Source organism: Panthera onca, chromosome A1, assembly GCF_046562875.1.
Source record: "Panthera onca isolate mPanOnc1 chromosome A1, mPanOnc1 haplotype 2, whole genome shotgun sequence".
NCBI lineage: Eukaryota > Metazoa > Chordata > Mammalia > Carnivora > Felidae > Panthera > Panthera onca.
In genome coordinates, this window is record NC_138339.1 from 83,849,477 (window position 1) to 83,867,413 (window position 17,937).

Sequence of the window (17,937 nt, forward strand, 5' to 3'; positions counted from 1 at the left end):
TAGTATGTACAAGTAGAAAGTTAGTTTTCCTTCCCAATCTCATTTTCCAGGGGCTTGGCTTCTCTCTCTTTCTCTCTCTGCACTTTTGAGGATAGCAAAAAAGTTGCCGTCTGTAAGCCAAGAAGCTGGCCCTTACCAAGAGCTAAATCTGTTGGCACCTTGATCTTGGACTTCCCAGGTTCCACAGCTGTGGGAATGTATGTCTGTTGTTTCAGTCACCCAGTCTGTGGTAGTTTGTTATAGCAGCCCAAGCTGAGTAATTCTTCCTGATTTTTCTACGCATATGCAAATGTATGTATAAGTTTATAATAGAAAAATTTTACCTGAATGTCACATAACAGAAATATACATAGCTATATATTTATACTTGTATCTCTCTAAAATGGGTATTTCTATTTCATATAATCTCTTTACATATACATTTATTTGTATACATACACACTTGTATTTTTTCCACAAATAGTAGCACACTATCTATACATTTTGTTCTGCACCTTCCTCTTTTCACTAACACATTTTTATATCAGTAAATAGAGACCTGTATTATTATTTTTAGTGGCTGCACAGTGTTCTCCAGTTTAAATGGTCTTTAATAAACCATTCTTCAACTGCTGGCCATTTAGATCCTTTTACACTTTTGAGGTTATAAACAATGCTTCAGTGAACATGATACTGTTTTTATTTTTGTGAATTCATGTTAGTATTTCTGTAGGAAAGATTTCTAGAGCTGGTATTGCTGGGTATCTCATAAGATTTAATTGATTAGTAATGATCAGACACTCAGGTTGGGAAGGATTCTGAGAGAGCTCAGAGTTTATCCCACACTTCTAGGAAGGATGTTTTTTCTCGCCCTGACTTTGAAAAGTACAGAGAATGAGACTCCATAGTCTTTCCAGTAATGCCTTCCAGTGACTTGAAATTGAAATAGACTGTCAAAGAAATAATGGTCCGGCCAAGAGAGTTGAAAGTGGAAGACTAAATCCTAAGGGAGTACTTTGGTGGGGCTGTTTTGCAAAGCAACCAAGCAATGCCAGATAGAGGATTGTAAGAGCTACGGCAGTCTGATATTTGGATACGTGGACCTCTTGAGTCCAGCCAGACTACAAGTGATCTTAAAAATCTGGTTCCACTACCTACCTCACAGTGCATCAGGCCTGAAAGAATAGTTGGGCTATCTTTCACCCGGATTGTTTTGCTTCTGTCCCAAGGCTATTTCTGTTGCACAGAGGCATTTGATAGCTCATTTACAAGCTGACCCAAAGAAAAGAAAACAAACAAAACAAAACCGATGCAACTGGAGAGAGCTGTGGCATCCTTCCTGCTTCAGGTAGCCCCCTCCAAAGCAGGTAGATTTGTTTGGAATCTTTGCAATACTGTGATGACTCTAAGTGGGAAAATACTGTGTATTAGGATTTGGCTGTCAGAGCAGACATATGCTTGACTGTCACAACTTGTACATTTTTCCCATTCAGGGTGTACATGGTTGCATGTCTTTGTTAGAAACACGTGCAGTGTGGGTAGCAAAGATGACCATGTTAAACATCCAGGAATTTTCATTTAATGTGCATATTTATACAACACTACAGAAAGGACTAGGGTGGCCTGGCTATGTTACATCATTTCCCTGCTAATCAAAGAGATTTGAAATGGACTTTTAATTATTATTACCGATTTGTTATGGCTGTATTCCTTAATATGAACATCTGATTAGGATTAATTTTCTTTAATTGATGAATAGAGCACTTAAAATTGTAGAGTTGAATGTGTTGTTACATGTTGGCATATGTGTGTACTGTATGTTGGCATATGAAATACAAATTACAGACACTTAACTGTTTTAGTTTTAAGGTCACTGTTCTTTCTCCGCCTTTGTGTGGCCTTTTACATTTGTTAATGGAGATAGAGCGGGGCTAAGTGACTATTAAACTCTTTTCTATATACAGTAAAACCCATTAACATGGACCTTACTAAATTTGGAATTTATGATAATGAGAGAGGGCTGGGTTAAAGTTTACTTTTGCATTGTCTCTGAACCAAATCTTTGCTGAGCTAATAAATAGTATAATACAATTAAAGGGGAATGGCATTACCGTTTTATAAAGCAAGCTTTTCAGGGAGTCTAGAGAAGTAACGCAGGATGGAATGAGGTAGTGTGGCAAAAAGGCATAGTGCAGAAGGAGCCACTTTCCATCTGCGTGACCTTGGGCAAATTACTTAGGTTCTCTGAGTATCTTTTCCCTCACCTGTAAATGGAGATAGTTTACCTAATTTATGGAGCTGTTTTGAGGGTTAGATTGAATGTATATAGAAAGCGTCTGGTGTGAAGTGCGTACTTCATGAGTTGCAGGTAATTACCACCTACCTAAAATAATTGGTGAGCTAATTTTAAACACTTCTCATTTTTTCACTGAAGCGGTGTTCCACATGTTAGGGTTTTGGAACACTAATCTGAAATACCGCTTTACTTTTATTATTGATTGAAGGAACCCCCCAGCAGTTTGATGTGGTGGTAAAGAACATGAGCTTTGGAGTCAGACAAACTCAGGTTTGAAAGTATTTCTGTAACGCATTAGCTACGTGGCTTTAGGCAAGTTACTTAATATCTCTCAGGTTTTATTTTCTAATTTGTAAAAATGGGATGATAATACCTGCTCCAGGACTTTTATGAGGACTCAATGAGATAGTGCATGTAAAGCGTTCAGCCTACTGATTTTCATGTAGTAACCTCTCAAAACATCACCTGTTGCTATTATCGTGATCTTTTTGACAACCATCCATTCTTTAGACTTTTTAATTAATTCAGACTCGTTTTCTTCAATTAACCTAATTAACTCATTTCACTTTTGATATAATCTCCATTTTAAATGTGGATTTTAAGTACATAAGTAAAAAATTATAGAGAGGCAAAATGGCTATAAATAGGGTGAAAGAGGAAAGAATAATATTTTAAAAGTGGGAGCGCAAGGCCTTAAGTTAGACTTAAGTTACTGAATAGTCAATTTTGTGCATAATATTTGTGTCCTTTATGAGAGGTCTTTATATTAGAAGGAAATCAAATTGTGTGTGTGTGCGCGTCTGTGCGTGGTAGACAGTGTGGATTGGACACCAGCTCCTGCCATTCACTGGAGAGAGAAGCAGTTAAATCCATGTTCAGTTTTATTTTCATCTTGCTTTCCCTGTTTGTTTCATAGGCTGTATGGATGAGAAATGTAAGCACTATAATGTCCTGCATGGAGACAGTAATCTATCCTCCCCTTAATGACAGGCTTACACAGTTTGTCGGAATCCATCACCTCAACAGATCAGACTGAATTACTTCAATGACTGGCAAATGGGTGGCACTCATGGTGAAGTGAAAGCAGCCAGGTGTGTGTGTTTATTAAGTGCTCTTCAATAGAAAAAAGTGGGTTTTACTGAAATCTCTCTCATCCATGCTATTTTTGCAGAGGCAAGAAGTGCCCATCTTCCTTTGGGAAAACAGAAGAATGATTTTTCTTAAGATTCTGAAAGACTGAAATACAAATTCACAACCATAAACGTGTTATAAAAATCAGGTTTTCGGGGCACCTGGGTGGCTCAGTTGGTTAAGCGTCTGACTTCAGCTCAGGTCATGATCTGACCGTCCGTCACTCAGTCCAACCGGACTCAGTCCGTGAGTTCGAGCCCCACATCGGGCTCTGTGCTGACAGCTCAGACCCTGGATCCTGCTTCAGATTCTGTGTCTCCCTCTCTCTGCCTGTCCCCTGCTCATGCTCTGTCTCTCTCTGTCTCAAAAAAAAAAATCAGTTTTTTTTCCCCCACATTGTATACATGCACAGTGGAACCTTGTAATAAAAACTAGAACCAATAATGTTGGGGCTATGTGCCTTTGAATTTCCAGGGATGCCCAATTTAGGCAGATAATTTTTGAAAGTGAAGTCAGTTCATTAAGTTGACAACCAGTGGTTTAACATATATGAACTTTCATAATGCTAAGTTCACAAGTCAGAAAAAACCTTCTGTAAGACCAGGTTTATTAAGATTTGGGTCAGGGGGCGCCTGGGTGGCTCAGTCGGTTGAGCGTCCGACTTCAGCTCAGGTCACGATCTCACGGTTCGTGAGTTTGAGCCCCACGTCAGGCTCTGGGCTGATGGCTCAGAGCCTGGATCCTGCTTCCGATTCTGTGTCTCCCTCTCTCTCTGCCCCTCCCCCATTCATGCTCTGTCTCTCTCTGTCTCAAAAATAAATAAACATTAAAAAAATTAAAAAAAAAAAAAGATTTGGGTCAGAAAAAGCGATCACTCTAATGTACGCCATGTTGATTAGTTGCATTATTCGTATCTTTATTGGAAGTACCTAATGCTTTGTTGTTAAGGTGTGGCATTATGTGTCTAGATTTGGCATATCAATAGGAACAGCAATAATAATTAATTTTTATTGGATTCTTACTGTGTGCCGACACTGTGATAGAAGCTGGGGCTATAATGGGAAGCAAAAAAAAAAAAAAAAAAAAAAAAAAGGAAAAAGATACAATCTCATGTTGGTAACAACCTGTGAAATAGGTATAGACACAAATAAGGTCATAGAATTTAAATAATTTGTCCCTGGTTTGATAGGTCATAAGTGGCAGGGCTAGAAATACAGTGCTGTATTTGCTATAGCAAACTAACTTTTGCTTTGGTTAAGAGACTCCAAACAAGCTAGAAAGAGCTCCCTGACACGGTGGAGGTGCCATACCAGCTTTGGACTGCTTATGCTTATACTGTCAAAGAGGGGAGAAATAAACTTCTGTCTTACTACTCAGCTATCCCTGGGTGTTGGCTTCATTCATATGTCTGAAGATGCATAATCATTCTATAAAATTTTTTAGGTTTATTTATTTATTTTGAGAGAGACAGAGAGTGAGTGGGGAGAGGCAGAGAGAGTGGGAGTGTGAGAGGACCCTAAGCAGGCTCTGCAGTATCACCACAGAGCCCCAACTGGGGCTCAGACTCATGAACCATGAGATCATGACCTGAGCTGAAACCAACGGATGCTTAACCAGCTGAGCCACCCAGGTGCCCCATAATCATTCTTTTTAAAGGCATTTCCTAGATGTTGTACTTCTAACTCATACTCACATCCTACTAGCTATACCTATCTGCCAGGAAAAAATATTTTTGTAGCCATGTACTTCTCAAAATTTAGGGGTTCTAGTAATGAAGGAAAAAGGAAAGAATGGGTATTAGAGGACAGTTGGCAGTCTCCGCGTCATATGCTAATTACGAACATTGTTTCAAAATAAAATTTTGACCACAGGCTTAGACAATGACAGACAAGCTCAAGACTTTGGGATATTCCTATGTCCATTTTCCATTTCTTTCCAAGTAGTATATCAAAGTTATGTATGTATGTGTGTGTATGTATGTATATATATGAATGTATACAGTGCATGTATGATATATTTAAATATAATATGTGAGATATCATAAATATTACATGATTCTACAGTGGACTCTGGTCATCTGCAATTGCTAATTCAAAATTTCACAAGAGAAGAGCCCCCCTGCTCAGCTCTCAAACCTAATGCAGTCTCTGATGAACTCAGTTGCCCATATGGAGCTGCTTGGAAATATTGTGTCTTGCTCACAGTAGACCTCCATGGTCCTTTTTCCTGGGTCCAGCTCTTTAGGTCCTACTTTACTAGTGACTAAGAGAAAAACAAAAAAAGAAAAATAGAAGTTAAGTTAGAGCTGGTCTTATTAGTCTGCCGTAGGCCTTATCTGGAGGAAGTGTTATTGAGGAGCATCTCCCAAGTGAAAGGCAGTTCTATACTTGTTTTGCCTCACTGGCCATGTGGAAGTGGAGAGAAGCAATCTAAAGAGCGTGAGAATCACAAGAGATGAACTCCAAAGACGCCACAGCCTACAGAAGTCAAAACTTTAACCTTTTTTCCGCAAAGACCAAAAGCTTCGCTGCCTGCTAAGAGGCTTGTTTGAATCCAGTAACTTGATTCAGTCCCTTGCCTCTTTTCCTCCATGGGAGTGAGGCTGGGGAGTGGAGTAAGGGTAGAGAGCATGTGGAAGTGGAACTTTGCTGTCCTTCTAGAGATCAACATCAAGTACTTTGAAGGCACCATAACAAATACAGGACATGGCCTTTATCCCACTTTTCTTTTTTTTTTTATTAAAAAATTGTTTTAATGTTTATTTACTTTTGAGAGAGACAGAGACAGAATGCGAGTGGGTTAGGGCAGAGAGAGAGGGAGATGCAGAATCCAAAGCAGGCTCCAGGCTCCGAGCTGTCAGCACAGAGCCCGACGCGGGGCTCGAACTCACAAGCTGTGAGATCATGACCTGAGCCAAAGTCGGTTGCTCAACTGATTGAGCCACCCAGGCACCCCCGTATCCCACTTTTCAAAGAATTAATTGTCTGGGAGCTAATAGATATGAAACATTTGGTGAAGATTAAGTAGTTGAACTGTGTGTTATTGATTATTCCAGAAGAACCCAGGTAAGAGATAAGTCAATGTGGATTTGTTTCTTGGGGAAAGCTTTTTAGATCATGTCACAAGTGAGGTGCCAAAGGATGAAAGGAACTAATTAATAAGGCAGAAAAGAGGGGGTGATGCATAATGAGCTTAGAGGTCAGTGCATCTGTGTGCCTGAAGCAGAGACTTCATTTTGGAGACCAGAGAGTGAAGTAGAATAGGAAAGTAGGGTACTTCAGAATTCAGGCAGGAGTTAACCTGTAGGTAGTCATGTAAGTTGTTTTTTTTTTTTTTTTAACTAAGTTAATGTTAACCTCTTTTAAGTTTTTACGGAATGAAGGGAGGATAAATTAGGAAATTGAATGAATGAATAAATATAAAGACATTGTAGATATTATAAAAACTAGCCTCTTAAGTAGAATTTGTGTAGGCTGAGAAGACAGGGTTTCTATGCAGTATCTCAGTGACATAGGTTGCCAGGGAATAAGAGAAGTCAAGGCTAGGTGTATCAGTGACTGGAGTCTGCCTGCACTAGGGTTAGCCCGCAGTCTAGTCCACAGTGAACAAGAGGAAGTGATGATCTTAGGGTTGGGTCAGGAAAGAAACTGAGGAGATCCAATTCAGCAGGAGACTTGGTTAACTAGAATGTAGACAGCAGGTGAGATTGAGTCAGTAATGGTGGTGTCATGGCAGGGAGCAATCTAATCGTAGCTGGATCCCAGCCAGCAGCTGGAGTTCTGGAATAGAATCTGGGGAAGTGTAGTGTCATGGCCCTAGTCAAGTAGGTTTAAGTTCAGGGCAAGGCACATGGTATTGAAGGAAAGAGGGAAACTAGTCAAGGTAAAAGCCAGCTCCAAAGATTGGGCCAACATGTCTAGAGGAAGCAGGGATATGGAGAAATGATGAAGCCGTGTAAACTCAGTGCAACTCAGTGCACTTGTGGCCAAGGAAGGAATACGGTTCCTGCTATCTGGTGGGCTGAGGTTGCTTCTCTTTTGCCTGCCAGATGAGGATGGGTTGAAGGTCACAGCTGGGCTGAACCTCTTTAGTAGAGACTTCAGGGGACCGAGCTCAGACAGATCTTGGAGTGAATGGCTGCAGTGGAGGCCCAGTGGAGGTAGCATCACCTGGAAGGAATTGAGACTAGAGCAGAGGAGATGTAGGCATAGCTAGGAGCCTGTCATATGCCAGGCAGAGGAGATCAGGTCTTGACAAAGGGGTAGGGAGGATTTAGTAGAAATTCAGAAGTAAAGGGCACTGCAAAAGACATTTCAAATTAAGAAGATGTTTCAGTGACAAGTTTGATATAATGGATAGAGAAGGAAAAACCTAAAATGATTCCAGGCTGATATTAAATGCTCATATAGTATGACATTTTTGTTCATGAGCTGAAGGGTGCTTTAAGCACATTACTTTGCTCCTGCTTTTTAAAAAACCCAAATAAATAAAGTAAATTAGTGAATAAATGTGTTAAGGCTAAGCTTACTTGTGTGTTTGTTGGCTTTACATCTCAACTGCAGTGGGTCTGCAGTGGGACATTTTAGAGAGAAATAGCCCTTGAGCATGTGAATGTTTCTTGCAAAGATGGTTTTCTTTCCTGTTCTAAGATAGTGTTAGTAAGGTGCATCTGCCTGAGTATGACTGAAAAGCCTAAAGGTGGGGCCTACCTGTATCTGTCTGTGTTGCTATCAAGGGGCCTTGTCTGCCGGAGGTGACCTTTGAAGTGTTTATGCTTCTTTTACTTACCTGGTTAGTTCAGAGCCTTTGCTGAATAAAGAGTGCTCCTCCCCAGCCTTACTGCTTCACAGCAGGAGGCTGTCTGCAGCTGTGATTTCCTGGCCATCTACTTTGGTGCCACTTGATGGGACACAGGCATGGACCAAAATGTACTATTCATTAAGGGATAAGGCTCGGCACCTCAGGAGGGGTTTATTCCTGTTTATGGAGGCAAGGGAAGAAAATGCAGATTCCTTACCTGGATAGGGACATTTTGTTTTCAAAATGTATAGATATATGGTGTTTCTGATTTTATTAGGGCTCGGATCTGCACCTGGGGTGGCATGGGTTTCAAAGTCATTATTTAAGGTAAGGAAAGATAACTTCAAACAACATCATCACCACCAAAGATCTTGGTTGTATTTTTGAAAGTTTGAGCTAAATAATTGTAGTGATCAGCAAAAGACCAACTGCTGTACTTCTGAAAAGTTGCTCTTAGAAAGGCTTGGATTAATCATTTGTTTCCATTTTGTTCACAGATGTACTGTCTGTAGGACAGGGGTAGACTGAATACCTGCTTCACTGAATACCTGCTTCACATCACCTTTCACATTTTCTTATTGGAAAGACAGCCGTTGGAGAATCATCTTGTTACCATCAGCAAAAATGCAAACAAATCAAGACATTAAGAATGCCACAGTGGCCAGCAGTTAATGATGCCAGTGTTACACAAGCTTCGGCAAAGTTTTCAAGACAGTGTGCCTCACTAGCCATAAATCAGGAAAGATTGAACTTATCCTTTTTTGTCTCAGCTGTTCCTTAAATCAATGCAACCCCTCCAAATTAATGTGAATTGAAACATGCATTGTCTTTTCAGCTTAATTGAGTACTTACTATGTGTGAATCACTGCACAAAATAGGGGAGGGAAAATGAGGGAGACAATTAGGATGTGTTTCCTGCCTTCAATGGATTTACAATTAGTTTCAGGGCACTTTTTTTCTTCTGCTCTTAATTAAGTGTGTCCCTAAGATAGAAAACAAATGAATGGAAAAGTGTATTCTGCAAGTATTTTAAATCCCTTTAATAAAACACAAAACAAAACAAAACAAAACAAAACAAAACAAAACAAAACAAAATAATCTAATGTGGGCAACTCAGGACATCTTCCATTTTTTTGGAGTTTCAATAGGTAGGATTTATTTCATTGATTTTATAAATATTCAGTAGATGTTAGAGATATTAACACATTATAGTTGGAGTTAATTGAATTAAATTTTTTTTTCCCCTTTAGGTGTAGATTGTCTGTTGGAAAAGTATATTGTGTTTGTACATTTCTTGCAGAGTAGGTAGATGAATTACATCTGTTGTCTCTGTAGGCCTCTACCTTCTGTGCCCTAGGGGCCTGACATTCTGAGTAAGTTATTAGCGTGGGGAAGGGAAGATTTGGATCAAACTTGGGAAAGCTCATGGACCCAAGATAGGGCAGGGAAGGAGCAAAACAGACCTAGGCAGTTACTCTGTAGGAAAACTTGGCTGTTTTAGTGTTCATTGTGTTGTCTTCTATGTTCCAAAATTACTGTACAGTTTTTTCAAAAATTTATTTCTGATCTGGGAATAAGTCATGATTTTTCCAATGTTAAGGCACTAATATGACTGCAGACACTGGACATTTTATGTAGTGTATGTAACACATTTTAGTATGTACGAACCAACAATAGACATGTCTTTGTCTTCAGTAGTGTCCATCTGAATTGAAAATGTGCCAGCTTTTTTTTTCTTAAAATCATTATCAACAGACTTCTTAATTAAGCTGCCAATACATACTGCCAATAGCACTATGTGCCCTTTGAGAAATGAATCGTGTAAGTGCTGTTTCCCTCTTACTGAATAAACAATGTTGCTCCATAGAAAATGGATTTAAAATGTTCTTTGAATAGGAAATTATATTGCTTCCGAAAGAATTTGATAAGAATTCTCATACCTTCCTTTCTTAATTTCCAAAAACTTTTATTTGCTCCTCAATAAGGAGTAGTTCTAATTTGACTGATAACTTTAGTTGTATGAGTCATCCTTAATAGGATGCCTGCCCCCAAACTCCTGATGGTGATATTGGATATTTGTTAATCAGAGTTACAAAACTATATTGTATGAGACTGTAGCATTTGTTTCCTATTCTGGGAAAATCTGTGAAGGGACCATCTCTGTGTTCCCAGAACCTAGCACAGTACCTGGTGCATAGTAAGTATATGTTGAGTAACATTTGGTGATTAAAATGTGTAAAGTAGCTTTTTTTCTGTGGTTCTTAAAACTCTATAAAAAGACAGAGGGGTCTTGCTAACAGAGTAGCACCTTCATTGGTTTGTAGTTTATAGTCAGTCTCGTTAGAATGAGTCTCAAATCAACTGGATTCTTCATATACGGTCTAGTCCACTGGGCTTCTGAATGAGTATCTTGGATTCATCAGTTCAGCCCTGTGATTTGTACTAACATCCACTCTGCTTCCTCTGGCCCTTGGCCAGCTCAATAGGGGTGGGCCTTTGGAGGGGCTGTTCCGCTTCTCCTCCTCTGGCTTGTCCACCAATAGAAGAGCAATCACTCTATTCACTGGGTATTCACGACATGCCAGGCGCTGAGCTAAGTGTTTTTACACATATTCTCTCACTTAATTATCTCATTTAAACCTTACAGCAACCATCTGAAGTAGGCATTATCTACTGCAGAGATATGTATGTAGCTTGCTTAAGTCATGGGGATCTAAATCCAGATCTCTTAGATTCTAAAGCCTGAACTATTAACCTCTCCCCTCTGCTGCATCCCAGGAGAAATTCCCAGTGCCTGGTGGTGTGGGGGCAGATCAAATCTGGACGTAGTCCAGAATCATTTCATTTAGTATTCCCAAACAGCAAACTGTCTAACAGATAAAACCCAGCAAATCACAGTTGTTTTGAGAATGGGGGAGGGCAGAGCAATTGGGAGAAAGCAAAGTTGGAAACAAACCAATTTGAGTCAAGCCTTTAGCCTTTATCTCATAATGCCTTTTTTTTTTAACTTTCTTTTTTTAACACAGCCTGACACCATGTGATAAATCAAAGCCTGACGTAATTGACCCAGAATTGATCCCCAAATGTCTTTTAGGGGAACATGCTTTAACTCTGGTTGTTGATTCTGAGGAATAATTGCCACCCTAGTAAGGTAATTACATATGCCATTGTTTATACACATAATAGGCTCAGAATGCATATTCTGCACAGAGGGAAAGAGAGTCCTGCTTACACATTAGGGGTGTGTACCATGTGTTGTGTCAGAATGCCACAAATAGCACTTGAACTGCTCCGTTACCGCTGACTTCCCTGACGTGTGTGTGCACGCGTGTGCGTGTAAGGGTGAGGTTAGGAGTGAGGAAGGAGATGGGCCATGGAAGGCTGTTTGTTGAGCCGGGTGGCAGTGATTTGCTTTTCCTTAATTTTTTAGTTTACTCAAACATCTTCTGGGTCTGATTCACTTAGCTTGGTCTGGTAAAAGGACTGTTTTTTCTTCCTGTTTGGCATGTGCTTATTAATGAGCTCTCATATTTCTTTCCATCAAAGGCTGTTTACTTTGTGGAAATATAAAGTGAGAATCATTCTCCACAACATCCTCCTAAATGCCCTGTTTTTGACCACCCCTTTAAGTACACCAAAGAGTCAGCTAAAATGGTAGCTAGTGCCTTTCCTTTCACTGTGCTTTCTGGTAAAACATAAATGGGATTTAAACCACAAATGACCAATTAAAGCACTTCATGCCTTTTTCCTTTAGCCATAAGACAGTAGTTATCCTAAGTAAATATAACAAATAGGCTATTTTGTGGTAGTCTAACCCTAGCATCGTGTGTATATATTTTTAAATCAAAGCCTTAAAAAACCCAAAATGTCATGATTTTTTGTAGTACTGCACATTGAAAGAAATACATATGTATTCCAGTATGGAACTGAGCATTGTTCGAGGCCAAAGCAATTCATCCTGGGCTATTCTCTGCTGCAGTGTCCAGCAAATTGCACGACCTGCTTGTTAGAGTTGACAATAGTGTTTTACCCAACAAAGGCCTCTGCAGCTCTGAGCAGCAGTGGAATGTCAGAATGAGCACATTTCACACACAGATGTGCAGCCATAATAGCCTCTTAAGAAGATGCATGTGGCAGGGAGCTAAGGGTGGGGGTTGGGTGCTTGGAGTAGGTGGTGTGTGAGTGGGTAGGTTGGGGGTCAGTGAGAGAAGGAGGCCAACAGTTAGCAGTAGGGACATGGCCCCACTGACCACATTTAATCAGCCCTCTGTAAACAATTCAACATTTTCATTGTTCTCTAAAAACTAATAAAGAGCAACAAGCACTTTTCATTCATCTTGAAGTAATTTTCTGTCAGGTTGGAGCCCCTCGTGGCCTCCAGCTTGTGCAATGCTAGCTGTGTGATACAACAACTATTGCAATTTATTTTACAAACTCTGGTCATTCACATGTCAGTTAGTGTTCACCAAGCCGGCATCTGAAATTGTGCAGTTAACGAGTTTTACAACATTTCTATCAAGAGAAACTGTTTAGCATAACTGACTCTTAAGGAGTTATTATACCTCTAAAAATCCATTTTAAGGGGCATTATTTAAATAAAATAGAAAAACGGTTCACTGCCTTTTAAAGGGGCTACAAAAAAAGTCCATCAGCTTCAGTGCAGTAATCCTCAGCTTAAAGCACTCTTGAGAGTACTTCTGGGAATTGTCAGCATAATGAAATGTTTTGTGAAATGTCCAGATAGATTCCTCTACTCAACAATTTTACTGCACCATATTTATTTTCCTTCCAGTTTTTAAAGAAGTGAATTACTTTTTGAGAGGATGACTCTATGTTGTGTAGATTAACTGAGCACATTATTACCCAGGTTGTAGCAGAAGTGATGGTTCTCTTTGCAGTGTTATCTACATGCAGCTGCAGACGGGGGCAAAGAAGAGAAAGGCAGCTTTCCCTTCTTAGTGCTTTAGCTCCAGAAGGGTTAAATCACCGTGAGGCTTACAGATTTTTGTATTTTCCTCGGGCTACATTTCCTCAGACTTTAAACAACTTTGGGACAAAATAACACCTGTAAACACTTTATTTAAACTTTAAAAATTGGACTCTGTTTTCTTACCCTAAATACAAATGCAGGAAAACCCATACACTTGTACCTTGGCACACGCATAACGATGCATATCATTTGAATCTGGCCCATTTCAATGGGAGATGCTATTGAACATTTTGCTTAAAGAACAATGGATTCCTCACATTAACTGAGATGGCCAATGACCCCAAACCAATTAATGGCGAAAGTCTATAATAGAGCACTATATAGCATAGCAGCAAGTTCATTTAGCATATTATATTACCTAACGGGAGTAGAAGCCACCACTTGTAATGTAAATGGCTTAATGGTTCTTTCTACAGTGAGCAAGACCAGGAGAAAAATTATGTTCTGCTGTAACAAGAGATACTCCATATCCTTGGGAAGTGTATCTGTAACAGGGCACATTTTCATTTTGCCACAAATGGTCCCCTAATTTCGTAGACTGATGTTTGTGCCCATGACTTTAATTTTCTGAGGGAGACAGGCAGGTGTTCTTGTGCCTGTTAGCTGTATCTGCCCGTAAGAAGCACAGTAACATCCATGAGCCAAATACAATTTGACATAATTCATACCTTTATTACCTCCTACAGAATGATATTATTTCATGCTGGCACATTAATGTTTCCAGCACGATACTGTCATTCCTGGAAATTTTACCTTTTGAAGTTCAAATATTGAAGAATGACTTTTAAAATTCTCTAAGTGCCTTAGATTTGGGGGAAAATGCAACTTATCCCAAGGTCAGCTGTTTTACTCTTTTGTGATATTTGATGGCACTGCAGATAATGTTCAGATAATGGAGAAAGATCGTATCTGAAAACTCTTACCTCTTCTTGACCAAAGAACTTTTTCCTCTTCTATTTCCATTTTTGCAAATAATATTTCATCAACTTCTCATGTCAGACTTCACTGTTATGTGTTCCCCTAGTGATGCAAATTCAGGAGATGCTGACCAAAAAATGTTTAAATGATTGCAGCTTGAATCCATTTGGTGTAGTACTTTGATCTGTCCTAATACTCCAGCAGTCAAAATTAGTTAGGGCAGATGGAGTATATAAGTTTCCTGTTCCCGCCTTAGCAAATTACCACAAATTTAGTGGCTTGAAATAATACAAATTTATTAGCTCACATTTCAGTAGTTCAAAGGTCTCATGGGGCTAAAATCACTTGTTGACAAAGCTACATTCTTTCTGGAGGCTCTGGAGGAGTATCCTTTCTCTTGCCTTTTCTAGCTTCTAGATACCACCTGCTTTCCTTGACTTGTGGCCTCTTCCTCAAAACTAGCAGTTTTTTTTTTTTTTCAAATCTAGCAGTTTCTTCAAAATAGTGGTGAGTCAAATCCTTCTCACATGGCATCTATCTGACTCTTTTCCACTATCACTTTTCTCTTTCTCTGACTGCAGCTGGAAAATGTTATATACCTTTGAGGAATCATATGATTAGATTGGGCCCACCCAGAGAATCCAGGATAATCGCCCCATCTCAGGGTCCGTATCTTAAAACACGTCTTAAATATCTCTTTTGTCAGGTAATCTATATTTACCGATTCTGGATAATGGGACTTGAACATCTTTGATGGGGAGAGGGAGTTGATGGCGTTAATCTGCCTACCACAGGGAATCTCTGAGAGTTCTTTCTCATACAAGTATTTGGAGAGTTAGTTGCAGTTCCCAAACTTTTAAAATGATGCATGAAAATAGTTTTAAACTTTTGATTATGTAACCCAAAATATGTACATTTCCTTCTAAACCATCCTACTATTATTTTTATTAATAGTATATATACTATTAGAAACGATGGATTTCTTTTTAGTATATAAATAAGTAAAATGGATCTCCTAATGGTTTCTTTGCACCCCAGTGCATCTTGTGTGCCCCTTATTTTGGAGAAGAAGGAAAAAGGATGAAGTTTGGATTAACTCGTGTAAATGTGGCTCTTTATTCTTTCAGAATGTAAGTCTTCAAAGTGAGGAAGGGACTGCAGAGACTTTTGGTTGGTCTCTGGTAGTTTTTGGAAGTGAGGAGGAAATTTATTTATTTGTTTCACTTACACTATTACTGCTGTTTGTTCTTACCGAGTGTAACAGTATAGAATGTAACATACCAGAAAGTTACCTGAAAGTTGAGAGCTACCAATTACAGAATTACAAGACAAGTGCCACTTTATAAAAGGCTGGAAAGAGATTATTCACCAGAAGCACTAGAATAAGGCCATATCTCATCAAACAGCTACTCAGGTCAGCACAGTTGAAAATCCCAAGAAGCCAGGGGCTCAGTGGCCATTTTAAACTTTAGGGGCAAGGTCCATGTGAAACTGGGTTGAGAGAAACAAAGCGTGATTCTGCTAAGTTCATTTTAAATCATAGTTTCTGACTCTGAAATCATCTGCACTATACCAGCATTGATCTCAATGCCATATAGGCTTATTACAATGTAGGAAAACCAGAAATTGTAACACAAGCAGACTCTGTAAGTCCCTTCGTGTTAAAATGTGAGATGTTTTTAGAGCAGTCACCCTCAAAAGTGGAATCTTGCTAAGACATGCTGACACACCTCGGAAATCAAAAAGACCGTTTACTGGCGAATGAAAAGTAGGTTGCCGCAAAAATGTACATCAACTAGGAAACAAGTCAGTAAATGTTTGCCAACTGCCGTAAGTGTCCTGGAGGCAGTCTGGGAAGTATATTTTTATTTAATTTTGTCCAGGCCACTTCCATTCTCTTCCTGAAAGGTGGGTAGGTAGTATCTTTTACTGATAGTTTCCATCAATGATCTCAAAATGTAGCCGATAGCATGTCAATGATTACTATACAAAGAAGTTAAACACTACAGTGAAATTTCCCCATTGAAACCCAATACAGGGATTAGCAACAATGGGGAATCTGTTTTATTTGCATTTAATTTGTACCTTCACACTATTATCTCCCATGTTTTAGTTTCGGGAAATGTGGTCTCAGGCTATTATAACCACATTTCATGCTGCTGTTGCACTGTTATTTGATCTCTATGGTTGGAAATGACTTACTGAAAAAATAAAGCTAGCATACTTTATTTTAATTATACCAGTGCAGTGTCTAAATAAAAAATGCACTTTATATTTAATGTGGAGCACAGATTAACAGTTTTATGGGACATAAAATCTATCTATATCATTTTCTATTTACACATCAGTTATATATCTTTCTCTCAGCAAAACAAATGCCTATGGTGTGAAAACAAGGAAGGAGAGCATCGAAGTTACAATCACATGGGCAGTAAATAACATCCTAATTGGTCTGGAATGCCGGAGTTTGATTTTTTTTTCCTCCTGGCTTTTATTTATTGATCTCTATAGCTTATTTATCTTTCCAGTGATTTGTACAAGTCTATCTCCTTTCCTCAATAAGCCAATCTATGGTGGTTTTATATTGCACATCCCATCTGGGGAAATGGTCTGGTGAGAGAAGTGCAGTTGCTCCTGGAAAAGCCATTATTTAAAAGCTTTTGTGGAGGTAAGGGTGACTTCTTAGTTTTTACACTTTGTCTTCTGGAAAAAAGAAGGAAAGAAGAAGTGCCACTGTTAGGAAGTTGCCACCCAATGAATGTTTCAGCAGTTCTCTTCTCTGCCTTGTTTGGCAGCAGTAAGAAAACAAAGAAGGATTGAATGTACACTGGGAAATGTCTTTTAAATGTTCCTGTCTACGATTTAGCGCCTAGTGACGGTAGCGGACAGGAATGGATTGTATATTCCTCCTACAAGATATGCAAACCTTGGGCTTTCCCCTCTATGCATTTCTACTGTTCCATTCCTAATATCTTTTTAAATAGCTCTTTAGGATAAACTGCACTTCAAATGACACACGATGCCCCATAGGGCAGTTGAGAACTGGCAAATGTAACCATTCTCAGGAAAACTAGTTGGCAAAATGCAACACTTTTTCTAGTATATAGCTATCCACGGTTGAAGTGAACCCTGGAAAATTAGTCATTTTTTCCCCTCCAAAATCAATGATCCCCTTGTTCATCAAATCAGCACTTCCAGTGTTTGTCATGATTCTGTTTGGTTGCCTTGATGTCACAGAATATTAGAAAAGTGCTCCGAAAGATTTCTTCTGTTGATAGCTGAGGGAAAAACAAGTTTACAGATGGCAATTCTATACTTACACTATGCAAACGATGCTCTGCAAAGTGATTCTGTAAACATATTCCAAGGAAGAGACTCTGCTGTCCCATCATCACCCTAATATAACCTTAACTGCTTTAAAATGAGCTGATGAAAATTTGGGGCAGGTCTTGTACAGAATGCATTTGCATTTGACATAATTAGTGGTAGGCAGATCTCACTACATCCAGAGGGAATCTCAAGACAACTGCCTGGTCGACTATTAGTGCTTAATTTCTGAATGTCAAACCCTGCACATCTTAATTTCTAGAGAATAAGCTCAATTGAACTTGCTCCCCAGTTATGCAAAAACTGCTCAGATAAAACCAAGTGGACACCAATGTAATGAATGTGGTTATTAAATTGTTTCAATTGAAAGAACCCTATTCTTACACCATCATAATGGGAACAATTTATCCCCACTGATCGGGCTGTCTCTCTCTTTCTCTCTTTCTCGCTCTCTCTTTTTCTGAGCTTTCTTTGATCTTGAAGCATATTGCAGTGG

General features: G+C 39.2%; 1 long non-coding RNA gene across 13 annotated transcripts in view; it reads left to right on the forward strand.

The window, feature by feature from the left end:
* LOC132681168 (uncharacterized) overlaps nucleotides 1-10,449 on the forward strand; it is a 159,793-nt gene extending 149,344 nt beyond the window's left edge. For all 13 annotated transcript variants that reach the window (XR_013556060.2, XR_009610900.3, XR_009610906.3 and 10 more), the window contains one exon: nucleotides 8,704-10,449. This is a non-coding gene — a long non-coding RNA (uncharacterized LOC132681168). The remainder of the gene's footprint in view (nucleotides 1-8,703) is intronic.
* Nucleotides 10,450-17,937: the final 7,488 nt, after the last annotated feature.